At 34.5% G+C, this 18,500-nt stretch overlaps 1 protein-coding gene across 3 annotated transcripts in view; it reads left to right on the top strand.

Annotated features, from left to right (window-relative positions):
* The window catches only part of NBEA (neurobeachin), a 754,735-nt gene that overhangs the window by 128,534 nt on the left and 607,701 nt on the right, over positions 1-18,500 (top strand). The window lies entirely within an intron of this gene.

Below are 18,500 nucleotides of genomic sequence, written 5' to 3' on the forward strand. Positions count from 1 at the left end.
TAAAGAATGCCTTCTTTGGTAATAAATAGAAAATTTTTATCAAATGTAGCATAGTGATTATAATATGCAGTTGAGAAAACATGTCATTGAAATTGTGTCAGGTTGAAGAAAATTACTACGGTAGAATTTATTCACAAGAATAGTATTTAATAACAGTTACACACTTAGATATGTTATACCCTAAGGAGTGGTATTATTTTCTAATGCTTTTATCATGACATAAGACTAGCATAATGTTAATTGGCACCAGCTTTTATTTATATATAATTTATGTTTGAGGACTCAGATCTAACCTGTGTTATCTCCATGTTTATGTAAAAATTAAATATTTTATAATGAGGTTGATTTCATGTACAATTTTTATAGTTTCCCTTATTTTTATTAAAAAATACCTTTTGCATCATACTCTGATTTAGTATCTTATAATCACATAGACAAGAAGTTAAATATGCATTTTAGCTACTATTTTGACTATGTACATTGCTATACTTGGGGATACTAATGGGCAAGTTATATAAATGTCAATTTTTACTCAGGTAATTTAGGATTGCTTCATTATTATGTACGGTACATGTGTGTATTGGATAACCCTTCATGGTTATCCAATTTTAAATTAATGGAAGGACTAGTGAATGAAGGTATGAGAAAAATTTAAGGTGAAATGAATTGTAATTTGTGTTTTTGTTTTCTCATATTTATTATCTAAATTAGCTACTAATGAAATTCTATTTTAGTACTGATAATAACTATTGTTCCTATATTGGGACTGTCTTTACATACAGTATAAATCTAAACATAGTTTTGACCTATACATTTACAGCATTCATTTCTCATCCCTGGGTCATTCTTTCTTTTATATCAATATAGTGTAAAGGTTGAAGTTTTGAAAGTAAAAAACCTTGAAGTGAAAAGGAACCCTGAGGTCATGCCCTGCTGTGATATTAGCTTGCCATGGGATCTTAAATAATCTCATTGGGAGGCAGATCAGCCTAGTGGCAAAACCACACTTTAAATCCCAGTCCTCTACTTAACTTCAAATGTTCTGCTGTTTATCATCTAAGTGAATCAAGACGTACTATGATCAATAATTTAAAACCTAATAAGTACAATGAAAAGACTTTTATAGATGAACTAGCCAGTAGTAAACTCTATGTGGAATTTAGATGTTTCTTATGAATTAATATGAACTACATAATTTTTTAAACCTGAAATAGACATTGTTGCCAGGGAAGAGAAGATTAGGAAGATTATATAGTTTGAAATGTTATAGCTAAAATTATCACAATAATATACACCGTCTTGAACAGTTATGATAAAACCTTACTGTTAAAAACATATTTAATAGGCTATCCTGTCCATTCATCCAAAATGTGTGGTTGTTTTTTACTCTCTGTTTTTAAAACTCATTTTATGACATAATTTATATTATATTTTGGTATTTAAATTGTATGTATTCATTATGGAGATAAAAGCAGTTTGAGGAATTAACAGACCTATTTTGATTTTGATTTTTTTTAGTTCCTTCATATCATTCATTTTAATTTTTATCCGTAATCACTCATTCTTTTTCAGTGATATGTTTTTAGTTTATAGTCAATAGCAAACATGTTAATAATAAAGATATCACTCTCCTCTTTGATAGTAATACACAGTTATTCCAAGCTACCCTGTAATTTAGTTATATGCTATTTTGGATTTTTATCTATTATCTTTTCATGAATTATTTCAAAGCCCTTCATGTCTGAGGTTTGCTCTTTGATAGACAATTGTGCATGTCAGTAATACAATCTTTTGTTATTTAAAATTTTGAAGGAGACCATTATAGAAAAATTTATGCATCAGTGATGCAGTCTTTTAGTTTTCCAAATGTTGACATCAAGTTGTTAAATGGGATTTTCCCCTCTATTTGAAGACTACAGATTCTTGGCTATGTAAGGCTTGATAGAATTTCTTATTTTATGGCTGTATCATCAGTTAATATAGATGAATGGGACCTTGAATAGGATATATTAGCTTCTGCTTAGTCAATATTAAATTGTTCCAGATAAGGGAGCATCAATTTGAGGTTTTAAAATCTAGAGAAAATTCAATATAGTCTTTTGGTAATCTATTAGAAAACTAAATATATTACAAAAAATTACAATATTGTCTAATTTTTAATTAATACTTGGTAAAGTTGAGCTAAGCTCTAAAATAAGTTACTTCTCTGCCTTCTGTGTTTCAAACTGAAACATTTTGTCTTTCATGCATTTTTCTCTACTAAATAGTCCCTTATAATGAAACTTTTTATTATTTCTACAAGCCTTAGTTTCCTACTATATCATTCTTACTTTGATGAGTTTTCAATTTATATAGTGAATTTATAATTAAAATATTATTTTAATATTACTACAAATAGTTGGCTATTTTAAATTACCCACAAACTTTCTGGAAACCTTGTGTATCAAAGGAACAACCTTAACTTCCGAAGCCTTCAGAGATATCTTTATTTCAGCAGAAGAATATTTGTGGCTTGGCTTTATTATAAAGTCTATCTCTTATAGTTGTTATGTATATGGATTTCAAGTCAGACAGACTTAGGTTTAAATCCTGACTTTAGAAGTCATAATAATGCAGTTTTGTATATGTCATTAGTTTTCTGTGCCTCAGTTTCCACCATTATAAATTTGGAATAATAGTATCTTACTGGATTATTTAGAGTAAATGTAATAAAATCTATAAATCATGCATAGTTAAGCACTCAGTGCATTCTGGTTTTAGTGATGATGACAGTGAGCTAGGTGATCTTATTGGGTTATCTCTAACCCCATAGTATTAAAGATATTGAATATCAATCTAGAGAAATAGATTGTTATAATTAGGCCCATGTTACTTTATGTGAACTTCTTTCTCTTAATGATGCCATTTACAATAGAGAATTACTTATTCAAGTATCTAAATAGGACTTAGATTCTGAATTTCAGTTATGATGATGCAAGTTGGTTTTGAACCAGCTCTCCATTTTTTAGATATAGTGGCTTCAAAGTGAAGGATGCATTCCTCAGATGCGAAAGTCAGTACCAATTCATGGAAACCTGGAAGAGTGTAGGACGATTTCTCTTTAGTTGGTTCTTGGACTTAGTGACAATATTTCAGTCTCCAGGAATATTCTTTTTCTTTTAACATATAGTTAGCCTTTATCATGTTACCAAAACAATAAGCAATAGTAGATAATATTATTGAAATGAGTCAAATAGCTTATGGTAACATATGTAGTATTTTTGAGGTGATCTATTTTTGACTAAGTAAATTAGACCAACATATAGTTACCATTGCAATTTCATCCTTTTTATGATTATTCTCAATCACCTTGAGTGATTTTCTCCAGTGAGCAAGGCTATTTGGATGTTGGTCATTCCTGGGGAACTGATGTTATTTATATTGGACTAGTTGATATCATACAATCCCTGAAGATTTAGAGCAATAACCAAATAGCCTTTCACTGGACATTTGATATTCATTTAATGACTACAAAGTGAGTGGATGATTACTAAATTAATTCAAGAAATATAACTCGAACCCTGAAGTGATAGAATTATTTTGTACTTTGTATCTAGAATGACTCCATGAATATAATACAGCCTTTCATTTCCTTTGAATCCAATGATTATATACACTTACTACTGCAAATAATGTATCCTTTTTACATTGGGCTTTTTAAAAAAGAACATAAGTAATTTAGTGGACAATACAAAACAAAACCGTCCACATTGTGTGTCTTAAGAGAACTTGGCATTAAAAAAATATATGTTTTCTGGAACAAGGTATAAATTGAGTTTTGTATATCAAAGAATTCAAAGTATTGTAAGGGTTTTCACTAGTCAGTGTTCTTTTGGTGTCAAGATAGATTTGAGCTCAAGCCCTTGTTCTGTTATGTACTGTCTGATCGTAAGTAATAGGCGTGTTAGTGGGTATGTATTGGTAGCATACAGCATTTTCTATGCTATTTACATTTTTAAAAGTATGTGAATTTTATTGTGCATATTTAAGGTGTAGAGCATGATAATATAGATAGTAAAAAGGTTACTATCTGATGAGGTAAATTTAAATGAACAAATCGGTCACTCACATAGTTTTATGCCTATTATTGGAGGGGAGAAAGAAGAGCTAAATTGATTTAGCATGAATTCCAACGACAGTGTAATTTTATCACCTAAACTCCTCACGTCGTGCATCAGATTCCTTATCTTGTTCATCTTGCTAAAGGTCACAGGAACTTAATAAGTGGAAGAACCAGGGTTCTAATCCCAAAAGGCTGTCTCCACATCCCACACTCCGTAAACAGAGATCGAAAGTGATCTATGGATTACTTTCAGAAACACTTTTCCATCTGTGGAATGCTTTTCATAATGCCAGCCTTATCTGATTTTAATATGAATTAAAATAAGTACATGTAAAGTATCTATGGTAAGTCTCTGAGACATAGTTGGCATTTAACAAATTTTCTTTCTACTTTCCTCAAAGGACTACACAGTCTATTGATGGGATGCAATTATTTTATTACTAAAAATTTTTTAGTGTTATTATAAACTGATAATTTTATAAATTCAATTTCAAGTGATATTTAGATGAATTATTTTTAGTATATAAATATTTTGTAGGAAAAGTAAACTTGTTGTTTCTAATTATGATAGAGGCAGGCTGTTTGGTAGACTAATAATGGCATGTGAGAATTCCATAAAGCATTTATTTCAATGACTTTATATAAAGAATCCTCTTGTAATGTGACTGTTTATGACTCATTAATTTGTTACATGTAATTAAATCACAAATTATTTTTTTCTTAAAATTATCTTGCAAACTAAAGCTATTCCAGTAGTTAACTTAGATGTTAGTTACCCCAATAATTAAAAAAAAACCTTAAAAATTAAATGTTTTATAGCAATATCCTGATTATCACTATTATCATATGTAAAACACCAGAATTATCTGGAAAATTACCTACCTTAACCAGATTTCCCCTGGCATCCTTTTTATGACCACGTTTCTTGATCTTTAATTCAGGAAAAAGTACCTATTTTATTACCTACTTAAAAAGCATTTAGAATATTTTTATCAGCCTATAGCTTATCTAATGATATTTTTTCTTTGTATTTTTTCAGAGAAAATTCATGCATAACATTTCTTTATATTTGTTTACTTTTTTAAAAGTTCACAAAAACTTTTACATTTTGGTAATGAAAACATTTTCGAAGTGAAACACAGACACTAAAAATGCACTTGCTGTACATGCACTACTACTATTAGAGGGAAAACCCCAAATAACTTTGTTAGTGAGGTTAAACTAGAGTGAAATGGAACTTAGATTGAATTTATTGTGTAAACTAATTTGTAAAGAGGAAAAAATAAAATACATTGAGTTTCTGCATGGAACACAGGAAAATTGTAATGTAATGTTCAAATAGCTTTCTCTTTTTTTTCCAGACAATTCCTTTTTACTAAATGGAGTCTTTACAGAAAAAAATCTAATAATGAAGTTTATGTAGCACATCTAGCAATTTAATGAGGTTGTCACCTGTTAGCAAGAAGAGAGATTTCTTTTTCTTCCAGACGAATGGCTTATAATTTATTTACTCATCAAAAATGCTATTTTTTCTGCAGTCTATTTAAAATGTTTTTTAAATATGTGATTGTTTTCCTACAGTAATTTTTCCATAAAACCACTTTAAGTTTAGTGACTTCAGTTTTTAGTACTGTCCCACTCTATATTGTTTTCAACACTTGGTTTTACTCTTTACATTTTCCTCTTCCCCAGTACAAGTCTTCTGCTTTATCTTTGATCCCGTACAAGCTGCACGTATTGGAAAAAAGAAAGGATACCTTTTTGGCAATTAGATTAATTACAAATTATTGTTTGCAGAAATGTTGGCAACTGTGGACACATCTTCCCTGAACTTGTTACCTTAATTTTCCTCCAGCTTGCATTTTCATACCTTCTTTCAATAATTCAATCCTGTATCTTGTTGTAGAAGGTATTGCTATTTTACTTATGTCATAGCTTTAATTTCTTTTAACTTTTCTGTCTGATTTTTCATTTTAAAACAAGTAAGGTAAATTATTTCATTTATTTTGATTTAGGACAATCATGGAAGTATAATTATATCAGTCAAGAACTAAAATAAATATCTGCCTTACAAAGAATTTGGTACATGCCTGACTTTTCATAATTCACTTAGAAAACCAGAATGTTTCCAACCGAAATGGTGGTGATGAACACTGACACTCAGAGGGGTATTTAGCTTCTCTTCCCTTTTCTGCCAGGAATGAGTGCGTTGACCATGATGAGCAATGAATGAAATTTTTCAGAAAAGAATTAATAAAGCCTCATCAGGATATTCTGGTTAATTTAGTATTGGAATCATAATGGCTTTTATTTCTAATAGTACTTAAGTTTTTAGGTCCATAATCTTTTTATTCAGGATGACAACGTCTATCCTTTTCTCAGCTTGCTTTTTGTGTAGGCTCAGATGTCCCAACATTGATGGACTGTTTCCATGTGGAAAGTGTCTCAAACTCAACATGAACGAAATAAAAACTTAGAAACTTCTCCACTACCCATTTCTATTGTTTTCACTTTTCTAATTTTACTGAGGAACCAGTACCTTAAATTAGAACCTCAAGTGAACTCATCAGTTGTTTTCCTTTTTGAGTTATTAAAATACTTTATTAATTGTTGCTATGTTTCTTTCTTACAATCTATCATGTTAAACTATTGATGTTACCTCCCCAAAGCTACCTTTTCTCCTCTGTCCATGCCACTACTGCGCTCATGTGGCTTTCCATTAATTATTTCAGCTAGGATAAATCCAGTAATTAGTCTTGGTCCTTCCTAGTATTTTTCATTGGCTAGAAGAGTTACTTTTCTAAAATGTGAGTCTGTTTCACACCTGTGGTTATTCACTGGTTTCCCTTTGTCTCAGAACAAAGTCAGTGCCTTTTAGGCTATTAATGTTTTGGACATGCCTATAACTTTTCTCTAGTAACATTTCTTAATAGTCTTTTCAGGCCCAGGTGTGTGTGTGTGTGTGTGTGTGTGTGTGTGTATGTGTGTGTGGCTACTAAATAAAGGGTAAAGGACTGAGGCTATAGAGAAGGTCACTGTGCATTTATGGCTGGCTTCTAGCCTCAGCATAGTGGTGGAGTCTGCCGTCATGCACAGGGACAGTGAAAACAGCCATAGGTCGTCTGTACACCAAACAGCCAGTGGTCTTTGACCAATACCATATTTGTACTGAGCTTGTTGAATAATGAGCACAGATTAACATAACGTCACATCACTTTGAAGTGGACCTTTGAACTGGGAACTTTAGGTGAGATCCCACCAAATGCTCTCCCTCCTCCTACTAAGTGCCCCCCACCCTTGCTAGAACTATATTTGTGTTTTATCCACATTGTATATCAAATCATTACATTGCACCCCATAAATATATACTGTTATGATTTAATACAAATTAAATTTTAAAAAAATAAGTAAAATATTTCAGTTACAAAAATAATGAGCACAGAGAATCATACCATTGTAGAACTTATATTATCCAGCATTTGCTAGTTACTGCAGTAGTAGCAAACAACTTCACATCTGGTAGCTCATAAAACAACAAAAGCTAAATTTTGCTCCTAATTGGAGCTCTGTTCCCTGTGTCTTCCCATTCTGGGCCCTAGAGTAAAAGAGTAGCCCTTATCTAGAATATATTCTTACTGTGACAATGGGGAAGAGCAGAAGTCTGAGCCAACCAATACAATAGTTCTTGTAGCTTCTATTAAAATAAGACGAATACTTTTTCTTCCATTCTTGAGATACTTTACTAAGAAGAATATGTTCCAGCTCCATCCATGTAAACATGAAAGAGGTAAAGTCTCCATCTTTCTTTAAGGCTGCATAGTGTTCCATGGTATACATATACCACAATTTATTAATCCATTCGTGGATCAATGGGCACTTGGGCTTTTTCCATGACTTAGCTATTATGAATTGGGCTGCAATAAACATTCTGGTACGGGCGGCGCCTGTGGCTCAGTGAGTAGGGCGCCGGCCCCATATGCCGAGGGTGGCGGGTTCAAACCCAGCCCCGGCCAAACTGCAACCAAAAAATAGCCGGGCGTTGTGGCGGGCGCCTGTAGTCCCAGCTGCTCGGGAGGCTGAGGCAAGAGAATCGCGTAAGCCCAAGAGTTAAGAGGTTGCTGTGAGCCGTGTGATGCCACGGCACTCTACCGAGGGCGGTACAGTGAGACTCTGTCTCTACAAAAAAAAAAAACATTCTGGTACAAATATCTTTGTTATGTTGTGATTTTTGGTCTTCTGGGTATATGCCCAGCAGAGGAATTACAGGATTGAATGGCAGATCTATTTTTAGATCTCTAAGTGTTCTCCATATATCTTTCCAAAAGGAATGTATTAATTTGCATTCCCACCAGCAGTGCAGAAGTGTTCCCTTTTCTCCGCAACCACGCCAACATCTCTGGTCTTGAGATTTTGTGATATAGGCTAGTCTCATTGGAGTTAGATGATATCTCAAGGTAGTTTTGATTTGCATTTCTCTGATGATTAAAGATGATGAGCATTTTTTCATATGTCTGAAGGCCGTGTGCCTGTCTTCTTCAGAGAAGTTTCTCTTCAAATCCCATGCCCAGCCTGCGATGGGATCCCTTGTTTTTTTCTTGCTGATGCGTTTGAGTTCTCTGTGGATTCTGGTTATTAAACCTTTGTCAGAGTTATACCCTGCAAATATCTTCTCCCATTCTGAGGGCTGTCTGCTTGCTTTGCTTACTGTGTTCTTAGCTGTGCAGAAGCTTTTTAGTTTGATCAAGTCCCAGTAGTGTATTTTTGAAGCTGCTTCAATTGCCGGGGGGGTTCTCCTCATGAAATACTCACCCAGACCAATTTCTTCAAGGGTTTTCCCTGCATTCTCCTCTAGTATTTTTATAGTTTCATGTTTTAAGTTTAAATCTTTAATCCAATGAGAGTCTATCTTAGTTAATGGTGAAAGGTGTGGGTCCAATTTCAGTCTTCTGCAGGTTGCCAGCCAGTTCACCCAGCACCATTTGTTAAATAGGGAATCTTTTCCCCACTGGATGTTTTTAATTGGCCAGTGTACTCAGCCCTACTATGAAACTAATTTGGGGCTCTCACATGAAAGCTATAACCCAGTTACAACTTAACAATAGGGGGAAGTGGGAAAGGGGGGGTGTGGGTAGAGGGAGGGGGATCGGTGGGATCACACCTGTGGTGCATCTTACAGGGGTATTTGCGAAACTTGGTAGATGTAGAATGTAAAGGTTTTGGCACAGTAACTGAGATAACGCCGGAAAGGCTATGTTAACCACTGTGATAAAAATGTGTCAAATGGTCTATGAAGCGAGTGTATGATGCCCCATGATCATATCAATGTATACAGTTATGATTTAATAAAAAAAAAAAATAAGATGAATACTATATTTAGTCGGTTAGCCAAAAATTGACCAATCAAGACCAACTATGGTTAGAGGAGTGGATGGGAAACTATATTTCACAGAAATGGAAATAGAATGTAAGTCTCTTGGTAATGGGCAAGGATTTATGAACTTCATTGATTGCTTCTCAGTCTTTTGACTAATATCAAGCATAGTAGTTATTCTTACCAGTTTATTAGAGCCTTTTATTGAGATGGAACAAACCCATAATGGGGAAAAATAATGCTATCTCTCATATTCCCTGTGAAAAAGTAGTAGAGTGTACAGGAAAGAAACCCATATCTTGAAGATTGGGGGTAAGCTGACTTCTAAAAATTATCCACTAGGAGGAATTCAGAAGAAAATTTTGGTGAAATGAAAGAAGAAAATTATCCTTTTTTAAATAAGAACAGAATGCCATAAGACAGACAGGGAGAGATAGCAATGTCAAAATTTAGAGACGAAAGCCAATATCAATATTTTAGATAAGCATTTCAGAAGATTTTGATATAAAATCAGGTATGGGAAACAGAGAAGAATGTTTTTCTAACTATTTTAGGTAACTTCTAGTTGAATTAAAAATCATGTATATCTCTTCTTTTATTATCATGTATATCTCTTCTTTATTATTTTGTATTTCCTGGAGAAGCTAAAAGTAAAAAACGTAAGACACATAGAAAAATGCAGAAAACACAGGAAGGGAAATAGGAGTATAAAACAACAGCTAATACAGGCAATACAACGTAGTTTCACCAGTAACTGTTAAAAGACAAGAACTCACATGTTAACTCAAAAAAGAAAATTCTAATGTACAAGCTTTAATGAAAAAGTGTCTCATTTAAAAAAAAAACTGACAAGGAATATAGGTCACAGTTTTTGTTCTACTGTAGTTTAGCAGTTTTTATTTTTTTCTTAGTATTATAAAATGTACATATTCTGCCTCATAATGCACAGATGGTATCTTTTAACGCAAAAAAGCATTTATTTCTCATTTACTGGCTAGAATAAAATAATTTTAGTTAAACTGCATAGAAATAATACAAAGTAGTCTACCATTTTGTTGTAGTTTATCTAGAAAGTAGATGGGAGCTTTACTAACCTATTTTAAAATGTTTCCTACATTTTACTTCTTTCCTGGTTTGGGGGCCCTGTTAACTTCTACTCATTTTCACTTAATACTTGTTTTTTTTTAATACTCTTCCTACAGTGAGAGTCAGGACAAGCTGCATGGCTACAATGACACATTTTCTATAGCATCAGCTGATCCTTTGTTGGAAAGTTTAAATAGAATCTGTAGTAGTGATGTTGAATGTAGCTTACAGTATGGGTGGAAATGCTTGTTTCTAATTGCCCTGTGCCATTTTCAGAACAATACAGTTCTCCTTTTTGGTGGGTACCTGATGCAGAGGAAGTACCTTCAGATTATTTTTTTGAGAGAGTATAGTTATCAGGTATCACATAAGCTTTAAAAATATCGTTTAGTTCCATGTCCAGAACATGCAACTAATTTTTATCCCTTGTAGTTTGATTGTCATACATTTTATTTCAGATGACATCATTGGAGGTCTCGTCCTAGGTGGCCTATGGGTGCTTAGTAATAGACCTAGAAACATCAGAGTTCTTTGCAGCATCATTTTGACATTATGTGGGATGATAATTGGTTGCTTGGGTGTGGTCTTAGGCAAAACCTATGCCTTTAAATCTGTAATTTCTAGATACTGCTTACAAAGAAGCTCAAGCTGAAATTGGAGGGCAGGGCATAATAAGTGTCAGTTGGAAGAAAAAAACCTTTTTGTCAGGGAGAGGATACATACTGTCCTTTATGGGGATTGAGCTAACTTTAAGCCGTTTGGTGTTTGATGTAACTCAGAAAGCCAGGGACACAAGCTAGCATATCTTTAATGTAGTTGAAGGCCTGATTGTGAAATAGGTTTTGGAACATAAGGAGTTCTGGTAGATGAGCATCAATTAGGAAGCCAAAGGTAAGAAGTGTGATACCGATTAGTTCCTGTGAAATGAATGTGTAAATCAAGCGTGTCACACATATTTTTATATTTGGGACTATATGTTTTTATAGTTCGAAATGGGAAAAGGGACTTGGTACCTACTTGGTACCAGTATCTCATGTAGGAGTAAATACGGCCAGGTATGTTCCCATCCAGCAAGTCTCAGTAGAACTTTGTTGAAAAACCATTTCAGACTGCAGCTGCTGGCACTTGTTATTCAAGTTTATTAATAGGGCTTCATACAATTTTAAAAGGATTTTATGATTTAAAATGTTGAATGAAATATATATATATAAATGTCTTAGTGTATGGATTGCTCCTAGTGACATAGAAAGAAGTCTCTTGTTCTTAGCCCTCAATAATTCATTGGGGGAATAACAGGAGTCCTACTTTTCTGGTGTCCGTATGTCTCATTGGAGTTATAGGTATCTGCCTGGGTCTAATTTTTGTACAAATTGCAGGTATTTATTATTTTTGAATTCTATTTTGGCATTCTATGATATTTTTGGTGAAAGTATTGTTGAATTTGATCTCCTTTAGATACTTCCTTTCAAATTTGTCATTATTAATGGGCAAGGGTACTCTGAATCTGGGTATTAAAGATATCCACCAGCAGCTTTTTTTTTTTTTTTTCAATCTACTGACTTATTTACTTGTTTGTTAATTGTCGTGGATTCATTGAGGGTACAAAAACCAGGATACATTGATTACAATTATTAGGTAAAGTCCCTCTTATAATTGTGTCCTGTCCCCAAAAGGTGCGTCATATATTGTGACCCTCACCTCCCTCCCTCCTTCCCTCTCTCTGGTCACATCTTCCCCATCCCACACCATGTACTAGGTCATTAATTGTCCTCATATCAGAAGTGAGTGCACAGGATTCTTGCTTCTTCATTCTTACTAAGAAGAATGTATTCCACTTCCATCCAGGTTAATAAAAAAGATGTAAAGTCTTCATTTTATTTAATGGCTGAATAGTATTCCATGGTGTACATATGCCACAGCTTGTTAATCCATTCCTGGGTTGGTGGGCATTTAGGCTGTTTCCACATTTTAGCGATTGTAAATTGAGCTGTGATAAACAGTCTAGTGCAAGTGTCCTTATGATAAAAGGATTTTTTTTTTCTTCTGGGTAGATGCCCAGTAATGGGATTGCAGGATCAAATGGGAGGTCTAATTTGAGTTCTTTGAGGTTTCTCCATACTTCCTTCCAAAAAGGTTGTACTAGTTTGCAGTCCCACCAGCAGTGTAAAAGTGTTCCCTTCTCCTCACATCAACACCAGCATTTTCAGTTTTGAGTCTTTGTGATGTGGGCCATTCTTGCTGGGGTTAGATGGTATCTCAGGGTGGTTTTGATTTGCATTTCTCTAATAATTAGGGACGATGAGCTTCTTTTCATCCGTTTGTTAGCCAGTTGTCTTCTTTAGAGAAGGTTCCATTCAGGACTTAATTAAACTAAGGAGGCAACAACCAAAGCACACAGACAACCCACACAATGGGAAAGGATATTTGCATAGTTTGAATTGGACAAAAGCTTAATAACTAGGATCTACAAAGAATTCAAATTAATCAACATGAAAAAAACCAACAATTGGATCTCAATGAGCAAGAGAGATGAATAGCACTGGCAGCTTTTGAGCATGGATAGATTTAACTATTTTGAGAACATACATACATACATTATATTTTGAACATTTTTTCATGGAAATAAATTCAGTCTAAATATGTATTCATGGTTTTCAGAAAGACGGGCAAGCTTCCTTTTTTACATGTTGGCCTCCATTGTACATAGAGCAAATATGGCAGGAATCACAGCATGCATGAGGCATTTGAGAACAAAATTTGAATATTCCACTATGTTTTTCTCTTTGCGTGACTTTTTGTTAGAGTGTACTCCTGGAGAGGGCTAGTCAGCACAAAAATAAGGTTATAAATTTGGAAGTGGAGGTGATATTGCATTGGCTGGAGTATGAAATACAGTGAACACCATCATATGGCTTTTGCTTAGCAATAAATTTAGTAACACCAGCAGAATGAGGCTGCAAATGATGTAAGGCATAAAACAGCATAAAATAATATGTCAATTAACAACAGACACAGGCATCATGAACAGCTTCAGAGCTGTAGGAGGAGTCGTGTGGTATTTGCCAGACATTTATTAAAAGCCAGAGTAAGTGCTAGAGAACAAGCATCGACTTCAGACCCCTGGTCAGACTATTCAGAAGTCAAAACAAGACTTTCTGACGTGTAGCCACAGAATCCTATGGACATTAATTCATTTATTTTGGAGATAAAAGAAGATTTTTTGCTGGGATGTTTATTAAACAGTTCTGATTTTCAGTAAGTGGTCAGCATTTTCTATAGTTGGAGTTTGGAATAAAGGGGTTGGTGTGGGGGACCAAGGGTCATATAATCCAGAGAAGAATAGGTTTTGTATTTGTCAGGCATTAGAAAAGTACATTACTTTTGTCTTTAGGATAAGTACTGAGGTTTCACTTAACGTAATGATTAATAGACAGGAATCTAACCGGGAGTTCAAAAAAATTTTCCATCTCTATTGCAGCCAGATCTACTGAGAGAGAGGCAAATAAGTTGCTATGAAATTGAGGGGAAACCTATAGTAAGCAGATGGGTGTTGCTTGTTCTTGTGAATCTTTATTAGTAGGCTGTAAATAATTTCTCAAACATAAGGCAAAATATGGAACTTTGGACAGACTTTGTCTGGGGGAGTGGTAAACCTTTCAGTTTCCTGGTTCTGTGGTGATGCCTTCCAGTTGTTATGGGCACCGAGCTACTGTAATACAACCAGGTTTCCAGAATTAGCCATTGCCAGTCATGAATGGGCAAATTGTTTGGTCTGAGGGCATGATGGATAGCTGCTACTTAGGAAAATGCAGGTGTTATTCTTACAGAACTTAGTAAAAATTTGGTGTTTCCAGTCTATTCTGGGTAAAACAAACTGAAGCATTTGGTAAGTAGTATAAAAGATAAATAAAATTAGATGTTAGAATCGTAAGGACAGTATAGTGGAACAAAACATTGAAATATATACTAGTATATGGGTTTTTGTTAAAGTTTGGTTATATTAGTCAGGATAGGCTACGATGATATGCATATCAAATTGATTCTAAAATCTTAGTGGTTTGATACAATAAAGGTTTATGTATTGCTCATGTGACCAAGTATAGTTTACTCAGGGATCTAATGTTTGGTATTCCACCCTCCTATTTCAGAATGGACAGTGTTCATTGTAGGAGTGGAAGAAACAGACTAAAGATTTATACATGGGCTTTTCACTTTATAACACAGAAGAGACTTCTGTTATTATTTTGTTGAGTTATTCACAAAAGGGGCTAGGAAAGTGTAGTCTTCTGTATATGCCACAAGGAGAAATATGACATGGAAATTGTTAATAACTAACATCTTTCTCCAGCATACTTGCTTTCTTAGTTGGTAAATTAATGGTTTGTAGAGGTTCTTACTGAGAATTACAGTTCTTCGCTGTGACAGGATGTGATGGTCTTTGTGGAAGTGGTTACGTGGTGCTATGAAACCTGACTTGAACTAGTGCATTCAATCCCTTGTTAATTTTTCTTTTCCTCACATTGTTTTGTCATGTTCCAGCCCTAATGTAACCTTTCTACAATGGGAGCCTATCTTGTACTGGCTACAATCTCTAATTTGGATTAAATCCCCACATGCACCGTTTAAGTAATGCTGAATTCATAAAAGAATTTACAAGAGGGTGGTGCTTGTGGCTCAAAGGAGTAGGGCACTGGCCACATATGCCCGAGGTGGTGGGTTCAAACTCAACCCTGGCCAAAACTGCAAAGAAAAAATAAAATAAAATAAAAATTTTACAAGATTTCTTTCTTATATTCTTCCCTTTCCATGAGATCCCTTTTACCAGTGGGGCTGAGGCCCCAGGAAGGTGGGACAAACACCTTGTATTATTACAATCATTGCTTTTTGGGATAGAGTTTCATTCTGTCACCTTGGCTAGAGTGTGGTGGTGTCATTGTAGCTCACAGCAACCTCAAGCGATCTTCCTTGCCTCAGCCTCGCCAGTAGCTGGGACTACAGGTACCAGCTATAATGCCCGGCTAGTTTTTCTATTTTTCATCGAGATAGGGTCTCGCTCTTGCTCAGGATGGTCTCAAGCAGTCTACCTGCCTCAGCCTCCCAGAGATCTGGGATTACGGGCATGAGCCCCTGCGTCCGGCCCAGACACCTATTCTTATTTTTAAGCATTCTGTTTCCCTGCTGGTGGACCCAGACGTGGACAGTTATAGAAGTGCACAGAGGAGTGTGGAAACAAGTTTGGGGACAGGAGAACTGAAAAGAAGAGCTCCAGAACTGAAAAGTATTGGGGATACCATGGAAAGGGAAGAATATTGGAGACAAACCTTATAAAATTTTGTTATGAACTCAGATTTAGTTAAGATGTGCATGTGTGGATTTAATTCAAATTAGAGGTTGTAGCCAATACAAGATAAGAGAAAGAAATAAAAGTCACTGGGATTGGAAGGAGAAAAGAGAACTATCCCTTTTCACAGATGACATGATTATCTACGTAAAAATCATCAGGCCAGGTGTGATGTCTCACACCTGTAATCCTAGCATTTGGGAGGACCTATCCAGAGGAATGCTTGAGGCCAGGAATTCGAGACTGGCTTAGACAACATAGCAAGATCTCATCTGTACAAATAATTTAAAAAACTGGCTGGTGGTGGCAATGCATACCGGTAGTCCCAGCTACTCAGGAGGTTAAGGTGGGAGGATTGTTTGGGCCCATGAGTTTGAGGCTGCAGTGAGCTATACATGTGTCACTCCATTCCAGCCTGGGTGGTAGAGTGTGACCCTTTCTCAAAACAAGGAATTGGCATACATATAGCATTCTAGAGCTAGTAAGTATGGGCCAACAGGGTTACAAGATACAAGACTCCGAAACAAAAGTGAGTTATATTTCTCTTTATTAACAGTGTGCAATAGGAAACTAAATTTGAAAGTACCATCAAAAGTATCTTTAATAAAATTAATTAACATTAAGATATAAATTTCATAAAACATGGATAGGACCTGTGTGCTATTTAGAAATCTAAATCTCTGGTGAAAGAAAACAAAAGTCCTAAAGAAACGGAGTGCTATATTGTACACGTATTCATGGACTCAACATAGAAAAGATGCCATTAAATTGAGATACAGATTTAACATAATACCAATTAAAATCCTAGCTGAATATGTTAATTGATATAAGCAAAATACTTCTATTATTTTGTGTGGAATTACAAAGTAACTATGTGTGGAATTACAAAGTAACTATGATAACCAAAACAATTTTGAATAAAGATTGCAGAATTCTACTTAGCTGAATTTGAGACTGACTGTAGAGGTATTGAAGTTATAGAAGCATTGTGGCATTAGCAGTGTGACATCAGTGGAACAGAAGTGTCCAGAAATAGTCCCATACATACATGGAGAATTAATTTTTTGCAATCTAATGGAGGAAAGATAATCTTGTACCAAAAAAAAAAAAAAGAGGCTTGACCTAAATCTCATGCTTTATGTAAAATAAACTTAAAAAATTAAGTCTAATATAAGCCTAAATGTGAAACTATAAAACTTAGAGAGGAAACAGGGAGGAATTTATATGACCAAAGCTAGGCAAAGCATTCTTATATATGACACTGAAAGTGGGATTCATAAGAGAAACAATGGATAGATTTAGTTTTGACTTTATCAGAGTTAAAAACTTTTGCTTTGTAAAGATGCAATGAAAGGACACAGATAAGAACTGGAGGATGATAATGGCAAATCACTTACATGACAAGGATTTATGCCAAGAATATGTAAAGGACTCTGAACCTTCAATAGTAAGACAAAAATCCAACAAAAAAGTTGAACAGACACTTCACCAAAGAGAATATAAGGATGTCAAAATAGCTCAGGAAAAGATGTTCAACATTGTTAGCCAATATAGAAATGTGTATTAAAAACTATGAGATTCCTTAGCATACCTAGTAGAACAGCCAAAGTAAAAAAATAACTGTGGTGCCAAATATTGGCAGTGAGGTGTGGAGCAACTGGAACACATGACTGGTGGGATTGCCAAACGGTACAGCTCCCCTTGAATATAGTTTGGCAATTTATTATAAAGTTAAACATAATTGCTGTATGATTTAGCCTTTCTCCTCTGTGTATTTATTTATGAGGAATATTTGAAAACTCTGTTCACACAAGTACTCTGTCTGTATGTTTATAGTAGCCCTATTTACAATACCTATACTGTACCTTAAATACAGATAAATATAGATGAATGGATACACAAATCCCCATGCATAACATTCATACAATGAAATGCTACTCAACAATTAAAAGGAGTGAATTCTTGACTTAACTGGGATGAAAATTTCCAAACCTCAGTGATATGCTGAGGTTAAGAAGGGAGATTCAGAAGGTTATATACTGTATGATTCTATTCACATCACGTTCTTAAAAAGACAGAACTATAAAGTTAGTGATGAGATAAGTGTAGTTCCTAGAGATTATGGATGTTGAGAAGGTATAAGTATAAAGGGCTAATGGGATAGCACCAGCCGAGTTCTGGGTGTAATAGAACTGGTCTGTATTTTGATTGTGGGTTTATAAATCTGTGTATCTGTTAATATTCTTAAAATGTTACACCAGACTGAGAAAGAGAAAAAAAGAAATCAATTTTACTGAATGATCATTTAAAAAAAAATTAACTATAAAATGAATAGAAAATGCCTAGGTATATGTAATACCTAAGTATCAAATGATTGTTTTCACTTTCTGTGTAGTCAGCTGTTTTTCTTTCTTTTTTTGCTGCTAATTTCAGCACTTCTAGGGTATATTGTTAATTTTCTTTCTGTTAAATAGACTAAAATGTGGCTGGATATAGAGAGACAGCACCAGGCTGAATGACTGGGCATTTAGCCCTACTCCTGTGGCATGATTTGACCTTGAAGGACCTTAGTATGCATAAATAGTTAAGATCACCATGTA

Source organism: Nycticebus coucang, chromosome 15, assembly GCF_027406575.1.
Source record: "Nycticebus coucang isolate mNycCou1 chromosome 15, mNycCou1.pri, whole genome shotgun sequence".
Classification (NCBI taxonomy): Eukaryota; Metazoa; Chordata; class Mammalia; order Primates; family Lorisidae; genus Nycticebus; species Nycticebus coucang.